The following is a 13,197-nucleotide window of genomic DNA, read 5'->3' on the forward strand; positions in this document are numbered from 1 at the left end:
TTCGGGGCGGGGGGAACCGTAGGTCTGATATCTCTGCTGCCCCCCGATTATGGTGATTCTGTCTGCTCTCCTTCCCCCTCAGTCCCTTGCCCATGCAATCTAAAAGTCCCGCCTCCATCTCCCTGCCAGCCATTGGCTGTATGGCACCCAAAGCTATCTGGGGGGCAGGGACCCTCAGCATCTGGACTGTGACTTTTGGGAGCCACAGCTCCCAAAATTAAGACAAAGCATCAGAACCAATCCCCAACACATCTGAAACCTGTTTAAACTTTTAATCTGAAGCCTCTTAGTGATGCAAACCTGTCTGCCTTTTTAAAACAAGAGACCTAACAGTTGTGTTTTTTTTTTTTTTAAGATTTATTTATTTTATAAGTACATTTGTAGCTCTCTTCAGACACAGCAGAAGAGGGCATCAGATCTCATGACAGATGGTTGTGCGCCACCATGTGGTTGCTGGGATTTAAACTCAGGACCTCTGGAAGAGCAGTCAGTGCTCCTAACCGCTGAGCCATCTCTCCAGCCTGAGACCTAACAGTTGTAACTGACAAATTAACCAATGAACTAACTCAGTAGTGGATTACCTTGAAGAAAGAAGCTAGCTGCCTGTGGTCCAGCCATTAAACTAGAAGTAGCCATCGATGCGATGGGAGGACTTGAAGGAATTAAAATGACAGAGGCTAGTCCATATTCCATCACCCACACAGTTACCCCATCGTCCTGCATCCCTGTAGCACCGAGGACAGAGGCAGTCTTTGGCCATCAGACCCAGAAAGTAAAGAGGCTTTTCCTGTGGAGGAGGAACATGGGAGAGACTGAGTTCACCTTGTCTGAAGCAACGTGCGGCAATCAATTCTCTAGTTGTCTTCTGTTTGTCCGCAGTTCATGCAGGGCCCTGTCAGCGGGTGGGTGAGGCATTGGGGCAGTTATGCCCAGTGGTTATTACACCACAATTCAGGGGGCATCTTCATCAGCTGCATAAGAATAGGCACTGGGGACTGGGGAGATGACCCAGTTGTAAGATTCTAGCCGTGTGAGCTTGAAGATCTGAGTTTGATCGTCTCCATTACACACCAGAAAGCTGGAGGACATTGTATGTGCCTGTAATCCCAGGGCAGGTGAGGTAGAGGCTGGCCAGCCAGCCTGGTTCCATCAACCAGCTCCTCCAGGTTCAGTGAAAGGCACTGCCTCAAAAAATAAGGTGAAGGCCACAAGAAGACCTACAAAGTCAACTAACCTGGGCCACTGGGGCTCCCAGAGACTCAACCACAAACCAAAGAGCATGCAGGGGCTGGAACCTAGGCCCCCTGTACATTTGTAGCTGATGTGCAACTTGGTCTTCGTGTTGGTCCCCTAACAATTGGAGCGGAGGCTGCCTCTGACTCTGTTGCCTGCCATTGGATCCCCTTCCCCTAGCTGGACTGCTTTGTCAGGTCTCAGCTGAAGAGGACACTTAGTCCTGCTGTGACTAGATGTCCCAGCATGGGGTGTTATCCAAGGGAGGTTCTCTGAGGAGAAGAGGAGGGGGTGATAAGGGAAGGGATTTGTAAGGGTGGGACTGGGAGGAGAGGAGGGAGGGAGCTGTGATCAGGATGTAAAGTGAATAATTAATGAAAAATAAGGTGACAGTCCAACAGCATGGCACAGTGGGTAAAGGGGCTTGAGGCTAAGCCTGACATCTTGAGTTCAATCCCTGGAGCTTACATAGTGGAGGGAGAGTCTGGTTCCTGCAGGTTGTCTCTGACTTCTGTACACACACACACACACACACACACACACACACACACACACACACACACACACTCCAAATAAAAAATGGGCTGGAAAGATGGCTCAGCCATTAAAGTTAGGCTCACAACCAAAAATTATTAAAAATGTACAAAATATATGGCAGAGGGCAACTGAAGAATGAGTGGTGGTTTGAATGAGAATGACCCCTGCAGGCTCCTATATTTTAATGCTTAGTCATCAGGGAGTGGAACTGTTTGAAAGAATTAGAAGGATTAGGAGGTGTGGTCTTGTTGAAGTGTGTCACTGTAGAGGAATTTCCCTTAATTATCTGATTGGCTAATAAAGACGACAAATAGCCAATCACTGGGCCAAAGTGAGGGGGCGGGTTTTCCAGGCCAGACAGGAAGAGGAGGGGAGGAGGAGTTGCAGGAGCAGCAAACGGAGGAGGACAGAGTGAGGGCTGTCGGAAGGAAGATGGAGCAGAAGCGCATGGCACGGAGGAACTGCAAGTAGCAGGGATTTCATAGCTGGGGAAGAAAGTGGCGTAGAGGGAGATCTGCCCAATATAGGTGTGCAGTTTATACATATATAACCGAATTGCGTTTTCTTTGCATGGGCTTGGAGGTTTACCACAAGCTGCCCCTGTGTTGAGGTTTCAAAAGCTCATGGCAGGCCCAGTGTGTGTGTGTGTGTGTGTCTGTCTGTCTGTCTGTCTGTCTGTCTGTGGTGGGGCCAGAAGTCAACTTCAGCTGTCTTTCTCTGTCACTGTCCTCCTTATTGTTTGATACAAGCTCTCTCCCTGAACTTGAAGCTTACAGTTTTGGCTAAATCAGCTGGCCAAAAACCAGAGGATCCACTTGTTCCCACCATCCCACTTCTAGTGCTGGGGATATAGGCAGAAGCTGCCATGTTTGGCTTTTACACACGTTGGGGTGCTGACCTCAGTTATTCCTACCTGCATAGCAAGCATTTTACCCACTGCATACTGGTTTTGGGGGGGTTTTTGTTTGGTTTGGTTTTTTGAGACAGGGTCTCTGTGTATAACCCTGGCTGTCCTGAAACTCACTCTGTAGACCAGACTAACCTCAAACCCACAGAGATCCTCCTGTCTCTGCCTCCCAGTGCTGGGATTAAAGATGTCTGCTACCACACCTGGCAATTTTTAAATTTAAATTTTATTTCATGTGGATGGGTGAAAGACAAAAATGATATGAATGTGATTAAGTTGCTATGATCAGAGGGTTTTTGGGTTTTTTTTTAAATTCCTCGGGTCAGAATTAAGTGTGTTGATAAAAACTAACCAAAGGTTCTCAGGGCTTCTGGGCCAGAGCTTCGGGAAGAGCTGAAATGTAGTCAGAGGGGTCACGTGCCGACGGAGGACAACCAGAAGAGCAGCTCCTTCTTGAGGTCACCCAAGTAATTCCCGATGCAGAGTTAGCACTGTGCCACCTAGACCACATCTGGAAAAGAAGCCGCCACAGCTGGCCATGGTGGCACTCACCTTTACCCCAGCATTTGGGAGGCAGGGACAAGTGGGTCTATTATTGTTTGAGACCAGCGTGGGCTACAGAATGAGTCCCAGACCAGTCAGGGCTGCATAGTAAGACCTTGTCCAAAGGAAAAATAAACTGCTTGGTGGTTAAGAGCATCCTGGCTCTTACATAGGATCTGAGTTCAATTCCCAGATGCCAGGTCTTGGCAGCTCATGCCTACCTGTAACTGCAGCTCCAGGGGAATCCAATGTTTCTGGCCTCCTTGGACGTCTACCCACCCAGAGATGCCTCATTTGAAATGAAAACTTTTGAGCTGGAGAGATGGCTCAGCGGTTAAGAGCACTGACTGCTCTTCCAGGGTCCTGAGTTCAATTCCCAGCAACCACATGGTGGCTCACAACCATCTTTAATGGGGTCTGATGCCCTCTTCTGGCATGCAGGTGTACATGCAGATAGAACACACATACAAAAAAAAAAATCATTAAAAAAAAAGAAATGAAAGCTTTTCCAAAAAGCCACAGCAGCTGAAAAGGAGGCCATTACGGTCAGATGTCTCATGCAGAAGTTAAGGCTGACATCACAGTCATGGTGATACTAAGGGGTGGGAGCATCCTTTACCCTGTTGTCTAGAAGTTAACAAATGCCCTACAGTCATTCTGTGTCCTCTCCACATTTGCTGGCATTCCTAATCCTGTTCTTGAGAAACACTGGATGTCCCCATACCCATGTCACAAATCCATTGCGTCGCATGTGACCTCCAGCAGCTACTCTGAAGTAGACAAAAACCTGCACTGTGCCTTAAGAGCTTCCCGGGGGTCTTCGAGCCCTGATGGTGATGGGCATATCAGTTTCTGAGTGGACAGGTATGGGCTGAATCCACACTTCGTGATACCTAGACATATTGACAAGGCAGAGGTCAACAGGACAACGTTGTGTTGTGGCAGGAAATATGGGCAGCTGCCACAGACAGACCATTTCATCTGGGAACTTGTATGTTAACATTTTCAATGCGAGTACAACGGAATAACCGGATCAGGTAGATTTAACATACTTTAACATACCGCACCCCAAAAGTCTCAATTTTGTTGACGTGTTGGTCTGTGTTCTATTGTTGGTGAAAGAACGCCATGACCACAGCAATTATAAAAGAAAGCACCTAATTGGGGCTGGCTTCCAGTTCAGAAGTTCAGTTCATGCCTGTCACGGGGCGGGGGGGGGGTGGGGGGTGGGGGTGGGGGGTGGGAGGGTGGGAGTGGGTTGAGGGGGATGGGGGCAGCATGCAGGCAAGCATGGTGCTGGAGAAGTTGAGAGTTCTGTATCGGGATCAGCAGGCCACAGGAAGAGTGAATGAGCCTCTGGGCCTGGCTTGAGCTTCGGAAACCTCAAGGCCTTACCCCAGTGACACATTTCCTCCGACAAGTCCTATCTACTCCCACAAGGCCAAGGCACCTAATAGTGCCACTTCCTGTTGACCCAAGAATTCAAATATCTGAACCTTTGGGGCCCGTTCTTGTTCAAACCGCCACAGTTGGCAATCCTGTGCCACCTCTTTGAGCATAGGGTTATCTTTCTGGTTTTTTTTTTTTTTGTTGTTGTTGTTGGTTTTTTTTTGGTTCTTTTTTTTGGAGCTGGGGACCGAACCCAGGGCCTTGCGCTTCCTAGGCAAGTGCTCTACCACTGAGCTAAATCCCCGACCCTATCTTTCTGTTTGATTCAGACTTTCCTGTCTGTAGAGAGCCCTGCAGATGCTGCCTGAGAGTCAGGAATTTTTAACATGGCATGTTACATTCATTCTGACTTCTCTGCCTTCGAGATTCCGTTTTGATTCCAGCCTCGCCAGGCTCTTGCAGCCTCTGCAGGCTTCTGTAACATCTCTAGTGAAGGAACTGCAGAAGAAATTGAGGACGAAATGCACCTCATATTTTTCAAAGAGTGTCTCAAGAAATGAAACAGAACAACAACAACAACAAAAAAAATGGCCCAATGGTGGTCTGGAGAGGTGTGGGTATGGGGGTAATTTGTGTATGTGCTGGGTGTAAGTATGCGTTGTGGGGTTGTGTGTGTGTGTGTGTGTGTGTGTGTGTGTGTGTGTGTAGGGGCATACAGGTGAAGGACACACACACACACACACACACACACACACACGAGTCCACATGCACATAGACATACACACAACACATACCTACATCTCCAGAGACATCTCTCAACTCTTCTATTTTACTAAGAAGTTCCAAACCAGCCTGTACAGTACCTCCACAGTCTTGAGATCACAAGCCTGCACCACCATGCCTAGCTTTTTTATGTTAGCTCTGAGCTCAGGTATGTGTATTGAAATAAGACTTTTTGGACTGGCTAAATTTACCTAAGGTAGCAAATACATTCTTTTTTTTTCCCCCCGGAGCTGAGGACCGAACCCAGGGCCTTGTGCTTTCTAGGCAAGCGCTCTACCGCTGAGCTAAATCCCCCACCCCGAGCAAATACATTCTTTAGAAAGGGATTTACTTTAAAAATAGAAACGGGTCTTTAAAAATGAACTTCTTTTGGTTTGTTTGGACGTACATTATACTCTGCAAAGTTCCTCTGCTCATGCAGGCGTCCTTGAGAGACTGTCCAAGCCTGGAGGAAACGACCTTCGTCGGACATAGGTACTGTGTACCATAAACTTGACACGGAAGCATTTGTGCTCATTGTTTATCTTCCTCCACGTGGTCCTGCTTTCTGCCGCTTGCCTTTCATAGACACTGAGAAAATGCACTCGCTGCTGGTATGGCATTGACCACGCCCCTCCCATAACTGTGCCTTGCATCTTCTTTCTGCCTTTCCTTGTAATCATCTTCACTCTTCCGGTCATGGTTTTTATATTGACCAACTGGCTGGCCCCTGCACCCCTTGTTCAACTCCAGTGAAACTGAGTCAGGCACGTAGCCAAGGGGGCCACTGGAAGCAACTTGAAAAGGACTCTACACAGTGATTCTCTCTACTCCTATAGCTGTGAAAGTGGCTGGTGTGACACCATGGATCCACTACACCCAGATCAAGAAAACAAAAGCCGTGGATGCTGCTGCCAAATGGACTGTCTCTGGACCATGAGCTCATTGAAATCAAGGTTCCTTTGCACCCAGTGCCCCTCTACTCCCTGCCCACTGCCCCATCCTGAGACTTGTGTTTGATGTGAATACAGGGTTATGGTACAATCCCCACTACCATCAAGCCTAGACCTGGGAACTGAGAAAGACAGATACGAGGAAGAGATTAGCTAGTGTGACCATATACCAGTAACACATGTTTATCTTGACCTTTGCTCACTAACGCCCACTTTATATATGTGGATTATAAAACCAAATTTTCCTTTAGGAAGAATTCTTGCTTTTAAAAACAGGAAAAATCTGAAGAATCAAACTCTGTGCCACAGAAACAGGCCCTGGGGATAGAGTTAATCAATCATAGCCAAAACTCAGCCAATCCCTGTACTACATAGGGATAGGAACTAATCAGACTGTCAACCCATTGACTGGGAAACTCACTGTGACTAGACAGCCCGAATTAACGTTAGAGGGTTTATGAGTCTAAAAATTGTCTAATATCCAAAATCTTTAATCTAGGAATTTCTCTTATTCTGATGCCTGTTGTTCCAGCTTGTGGGTTAATTCACAACAGCAGTGTTACTGAATCCCTAAGACTACTCAGTGGGTGTGTGCTAATTGTTTGACTGAGCGTGCCAAAAGAGATTCACTGGGACCCAGAGGCATTAAAACAACAGTTAGAGTCTCTTGCAGAAATGACTTCTCATGAGATGAAGGAAATTATGCATGACCTGTGAAAAACAAAACTGGAAAGACCTGGTTGTTTCTGTGCTAATTGATCAAGACAATTTGATCAAAAAATTGCCATGGTTTAAAAAGAGAGAGCAAGAAAAAACATAGAAATAAATTAGATAATACCAGTGTCTGTCCTCTTGGTCCCTCTGACTGACTACTCTGTCAATCAGCCTTGCCTGGACCTGTATTTCTCATTCTGATTGGACTAATGGGGGGGTCAGTGCATTTTAAATTATATGGCCAATTATGTATCAGTTCAGTAAAATTAATGACCTTTGGGACAAACTATCCTTCTTTCGAACTGGATGAGTCCATGATTTGACTCAAATCACTAAGACCAGGTTGGAATGTAACAGAATCCCCAGACCTTAGCACAACTGACTCCATGGCGGAAGTACCATTCAGACTGTAAAACTCAGCACATAGACAGCAACACCTACCAAAACCAAAACAAAGACCTGATCCATCAAAGCCCATAGTTTCGGGAAAGTCTGGAACTACACAAACCGTGCTTTTTGGCTTCCATAATTCTGCTTCTGACTAACTGTTCTTGTTAACTGAAGTATGTTGACCCAGGATATGGTTTTTGTGCTGAAACTCGCACTCTGAAGGCGGCTTGTTGCTACTGTGGAATCTCGAACACCCAGTGTAGTCCCCATCCAGCTAATAAAGACTATTATTGGCTTAAACCCATGTTTGACTGAGCATTCACCCCATAGAACTATGACTGGGGATTATGGGGTCACTGATACCCAGACTGGCCTTGAGCTCACAGTCTCACAATACTCATCTTGCCTCAGCCTTCCAAGATCTGGAAGTACAGGTGTAAGCCAACACAGTCAGCTGTTTTGCTTAACCTCTTAGTTTGCAGAAGGATTATGAACGGTCATCTTTGCAGTTCACAACTTTAGAAACAGAATAGTTTGTCAGCTGAACTATCTGAACTTCATAGTCACTAAAATTTCATCTTGTTTTAACATGTTTTCTGTCAAACACACATGGTACGCACTCACTGATTAGTGGATATTAGCCCAAAAGCTTGAATTACCCAAAATGCAATCCACGGACCACATGAAACTCAAGAAGGATGACCAAAATGCAGATGCTTCACTCCTTCCTAAAAGGGGGAACAAAAATAGCCACAAGAGGGGATATGGAGGCAGAGTTTAGAGCAGAGACTGAAGGAACAGTCATTCAGAGCCTGCCCCACATGTGGCCCAGATATATACAGCCACCAAACTAGATGGTTGAAGCTAAGAAGTGCACATTGACAGGAACCGGATATAGATCTCTCCTGAGAGACACAGCCAGATCATGTCAAATACAGAGGCGAATGCCAGCAGCAAACCAGTGAACTGAGAACAGGACCCCCGTTGAAGGAATCAGAGAAAGGACTGAAAGAGCTGAAGGGGCTTGAGACCCCATATGAACAACAATGCCAACCAACCTTAGCTTCTAAGGACTAAGCCACTACCCAAAGACTCTACATGGACTGACCCTGGGCTCCAACTGCATATGTAGCAGAGGATGGCCTTGTTGGGGCACCAATGGAAGGAGAAGTCCTTAGTTAGATCCCCAGTGTAGGGGATTGTTGGGGGTGGGGGAGAGGCAGTAAGGGGGTGGGTGGATGGGGAGGGATCACCCTTGTAGAAGGGCAGGGGAGGGGTTAGGGGACTTATGGACAAGAAACCTGGAAAGGGAATAACATTTGAAATGTAAATAAGGGCTGGGGATTTAGCTCAGTGGTAGAGCACTTGCCTAGCAAACACAAGGCCCTGGGTTCGGTCCCTAGCTCCTTGAAAAAATAGAAAAAAGAAATGTAAATAAGAGGGTTGGGGATTTAGCTCAGTGGTAGAGCGCTTGCCTAGCAAGAGCTAGGCCCTGGGTTCAGTCCCCAGCTACGAAAAAAAAAAAAAAAAAAAAAAAAAAAGAAATGTAAATAAGAAAAACCCAATTGAAAAATAAATAAAATGCTTTCTGTCATTTTTTTTCTCTTGAGCCAGGTGGCAGTCATGCTCCCCTTTAATCCCAGCACACAGGCAGAGGCAGGCAGATCTCTGTGAGTTCGAGGCCAGTCTAGTCTACAAAGGTAGTTTTAGGATAGCCAGGGCTATACATAGAAACCCTGTCTCAAAACAGCAGCAAAGATTTTATTTTCTGTGTATGAGTGTTTTGTCTCCACCTATGTCTATACACAACATGTGTGCAGTGCCTGTGGAGGCCAGAAAAGGGAGACAGCTTCCTTGAAACTGGAGTTGTGGATGGTTGGAAACTGAACTCCAATCCTCAAATAAAAAAAAAAAAAAAAAAAAAGCACACACCATGCACGAAGCAGGGTTTCTTGATAGTTGAACCGTTTTTCTTAGCTCTCCATGAATCATGAAATAGAGAGTATCTATTGTGACCCAAAACCTTTCCTTGTCAGGGCTCTGTTTTTCTCTAGAAATTGATGTAAACGCTGAAAATAATGTTGATATGATTTGATCATTTAATGTTTTATTGTTTTGTGTAGTAATAGTCGGGGTTCAGGAATCACCACACAAACTGTACAAACACTGATCTCAGTTAAGCAAGAAGAGTTTATTGAATGCACACCCCAAGACTGACGGATCGTGACGACAAGAAGAATTTGGACGGTAGTTATGATGTCGGTCTGTTACGACGGTCTTTTCATAGGGCAAAGCAAGTTCAGACGTTCAGAAGGCTGGGGCGGAGGCAGTACTCCGTTTTGGCTAACTAGACAGAGTATTATCAGCTGACTTTTTTTGGTTTTTTTTTTTTTTTTTTCCGGAGCTGAGGACCGAACCCAGGGCCTTGTGCTTGCTAGGCAAGCGCTCTACCACTGAGCTAAATCCCCAACCCTATCAGCTGACTTTTAAGCTGATTGGTCCTAAGTGAGGTGAGGGGTGGTGGACGGGTGGTGGACAGGTAAGTTTCAGAGCACTGAGGTAACAGATCACGAGAATTACAACCATAGTGCCCTGCCCTTTTAGGGGAAGCTGTCAGTGTCAGCTGTGGATAATTACCTGAGAGCCTGAACTTAATCTCACCTTATGAGCAAAATGGAGACTGAATACAAAATGGCTACAGTTGTGTTCAAAGGAGCCGGCCTCACCAGTAGCCGAGAGAGGGAACCAACGTATAGACACAATCCCTTGACTGCTACCTTCCTTTTAGGATCCACCAGAGATCCTCCGGAGAGACTGGCGAGAAATTAGAAAAGCAGGAAGAAGAAAGATGTATTCTGCCTAGTTCTGACCTCGGAGGCCATGGTGGCTGCCCCATCAGCACCAGGAATGGGTGTAACTGGGTTTCGGGAGTCCCAGTAGGTCTCCTCTGCCTCTGGCAATCTACCACCAACTGTGAATGTACACCGGAAGTAAAGCAGCTGCTCTATCCTCTGCCTCTGGCAATCTACCACCAACTGTGAATGTACACCGGAAGTAAAGCAGCTGTTTCTATCCTCTGCCTCTGGCAATCTACCACCAACTGTGAATGTACACCGGAAGTAAAGCAGCTGCTCTCTCCTCTGCCTCTGGCAATCTACCACCAACTGTGAATGTACACCGGAAGTAAAGCAGCTGCTCTATCCTCTGCCTCTGGCAATCTACCACCAACTGTGAATGTACACCGGAAGTAAAGCAGCTGCTCTATCCTCTGCCTCTGGCAATCTACCACCAACTGTGAATGTACACCGGAAGTAAAGCAGCTGCTCTATCCTCTGCCTCTGGCAATCTACCACCAACTGTGAATGTACACCGGAAGTAAAGCAGCTGCTCTATCCTACCTGCCTCCTGGCGTCCGTCTGTCCGCAGGGCTCACACCTCCAGTTGTTTCTCCTACCCCCTCTTCCCCACCCCTCCTCTCTCTTTGAGACAGACTTTCTCCGTGTAGGCCTAGCTGTCCTGGAACTCGATTTGCAGACCAGGTTGGCCTCGAATGCACAGAGACCTGCCTGCCTCTGCCTCCTGAGTGCTGGAATAGAAGGTATGCACCAGCACGACCAGCTCTACCAGCCCCCTGTTGTGTTTATAACCAGTTCCCTATTTTACACCTCAACCAGGGGCTGGGGAGATCGCTCAGTAGGTGAAAGCACTTGCCAGCACTCCTGCAATGAGATGTGAAGACAGAACCGCTGGCCATTCAGGGGACAATGCAGTGCAGTGACAGAAATGTAACAAGACACTGCCTTGGCCAGAAAACAAAGTTGTTTCTCTCTCTCTCTCTCTCTCTCTCTCTCTCTCTCTCTCTCTCTCTCTCACACACACACACACACACACACACACACACACACACACACACACACACACACACACACCATGGCGTACACACAACCCCACCACATAATTAAAAATCATCTGATCGAACTATCTAAAATATCTGTCTTTAAAAAGATTTGATGTTCATGTGTGTGTTTTTGCCTTCATATGTGCAGCACGTGTTGAAGCGCTGAAGATAGCCAGAAGGGGGCGTCAGATCACTTGGAACTGGAGTTACAGCTTGAGACTCCATGTGGATGCTTGGAACCAAATTAGGGCCCTCTGCAAGAGTAGCAAGTGTTCCTAACCACCAGGCTATCTTACCGGCCCTGGAAATTTGTTTTCTTCCATTAATTCAGATTCTTGATCAACTTTTTTTATTGACTTTCTCTCTTTTCTCTAGAGAAACATGATCCTCAGTCTACAAGTGTTCATTTTAACAGTGGTTTCAATTTTTTTTTTTTAAGATTTATTTATTTTATGTACAGCATTCTGCCTGCATATGTGACTGCAGGCCAGAAGAGGGCACCAGATCTCATTACAGATGGTTGTGAGCCACCATGTGGTTGCTGGGAATTGAACTCAGGACCTCTGGAAGAGCAGTCAGTGCTCTTAACTGCTGAGCCATCTCTCCAGCCCAAAAAATGTGTAGCCCAGGCTGGCCTCGAACTCGTGATCCTCCTGCCTCTGCCTCCTTCAGCAAATCCTACCGGTGTGTGCCACCACAACTGGCTCAATTTAAAAAAAAAAAAAATGCACATTGAACCAATAAAGCCTTTTATCATTCATACCAATATCTGCATGGTTATTTGCAAATCATATACTTGTTTTGCTTTATAGTGCATCTATTAAGTATTATTAGCTGGGGGCTGGAGAGACACCGCAACAGGGGAGAGCACATGCCATTCTTTTCTGTTTGCCTTTTGTCTTCCTTTTTTTTTTTTTTAAATTTTTTTTTATTAATTTTTTTATTTATATGAGTACACTGTAGCTGTCTTCAGACACACCAGAAGAGGGCATCAGATCCCATTACAGATGGTTGTGAGCCACCATGTGGTTGCTGGGACTTGAACTCAGGACCTCTGGAAGAGCAGTCAGTGCTCTTAACCCCTGAGCCATCTCTCCAGCCCCTTGTCTTCCTTTTTCTTTTTGTTTTGACACACAGTTTCTCTGTATAACAGCCCAGGCAGTCCTGGAATTCCCTCTGTAGACCAGGCTGGAATCGAACTCAGAGATCTGCCTGCCTCTGCCTCCCCAGTGCTGGGATTAAAGATGTGTGCCACCACATCTGGCAAGCACATGCTCTTCTTGAAGAGGACCTGGGTTCTGTAGAGGACCAGTGGCTGCGAGTAACTCCAATTCTGGGGAATTTGAAGCCCTCCCGACTTCTCAGACACCAGGCTCACACATGGTGCACATAAATACATAAGGGCAAAAACACATGTGCATCTCAAAAAAAAAAAACAAAAAACAAAAAAAAAACAGGAGCTAGAGACGCACTGCTTAGTGGTAGGATACGTGCTTTCCACGTCAGCAGCACCGGCTCAACTCTCAGATCTACTATGTATACCTAAATGTTTATCTCTGCATGTGATGCGTGTGCCTTATGCAACGATGGCTTATGTGCTTTTACTGATCTCAGATTCTTTGTGTGGCCAAGAATGAGTTTTTTTCGAGTTCCTTGCAGCGCCATTAGACCTGGCTGGGTCCTTGTCTAGAGACAGAATCTGGCTGTGTTACCCTGGCCAGCCTTGAATTTGTGGGGATCCTACCACCTTTGCCTCCCGAACGATAGGATTATAAGCGTGAGCACGGGGAGTACTTAATTCTGTTTTGATAGAACATTTACCACCCGTTGAGTGTTCAGAAACCTCCCCATTTGGTTAAGACATTTGTCTA

The sequence above is a fragment of the Rattus rattus genome, chromosome 2, assembly GCF_011064425.1.
Source record: "Rattus rattus isolate New Zealand chromosome 2, Rrattus_CSIRO_v1, whole genome shotgun sequence".
Classification (NCBI taxonomy): Eukaryota; Metazoa; Chordata; class Mammalia; order Rodentia; family Muridae; genus Rattus; species Rattus rattus.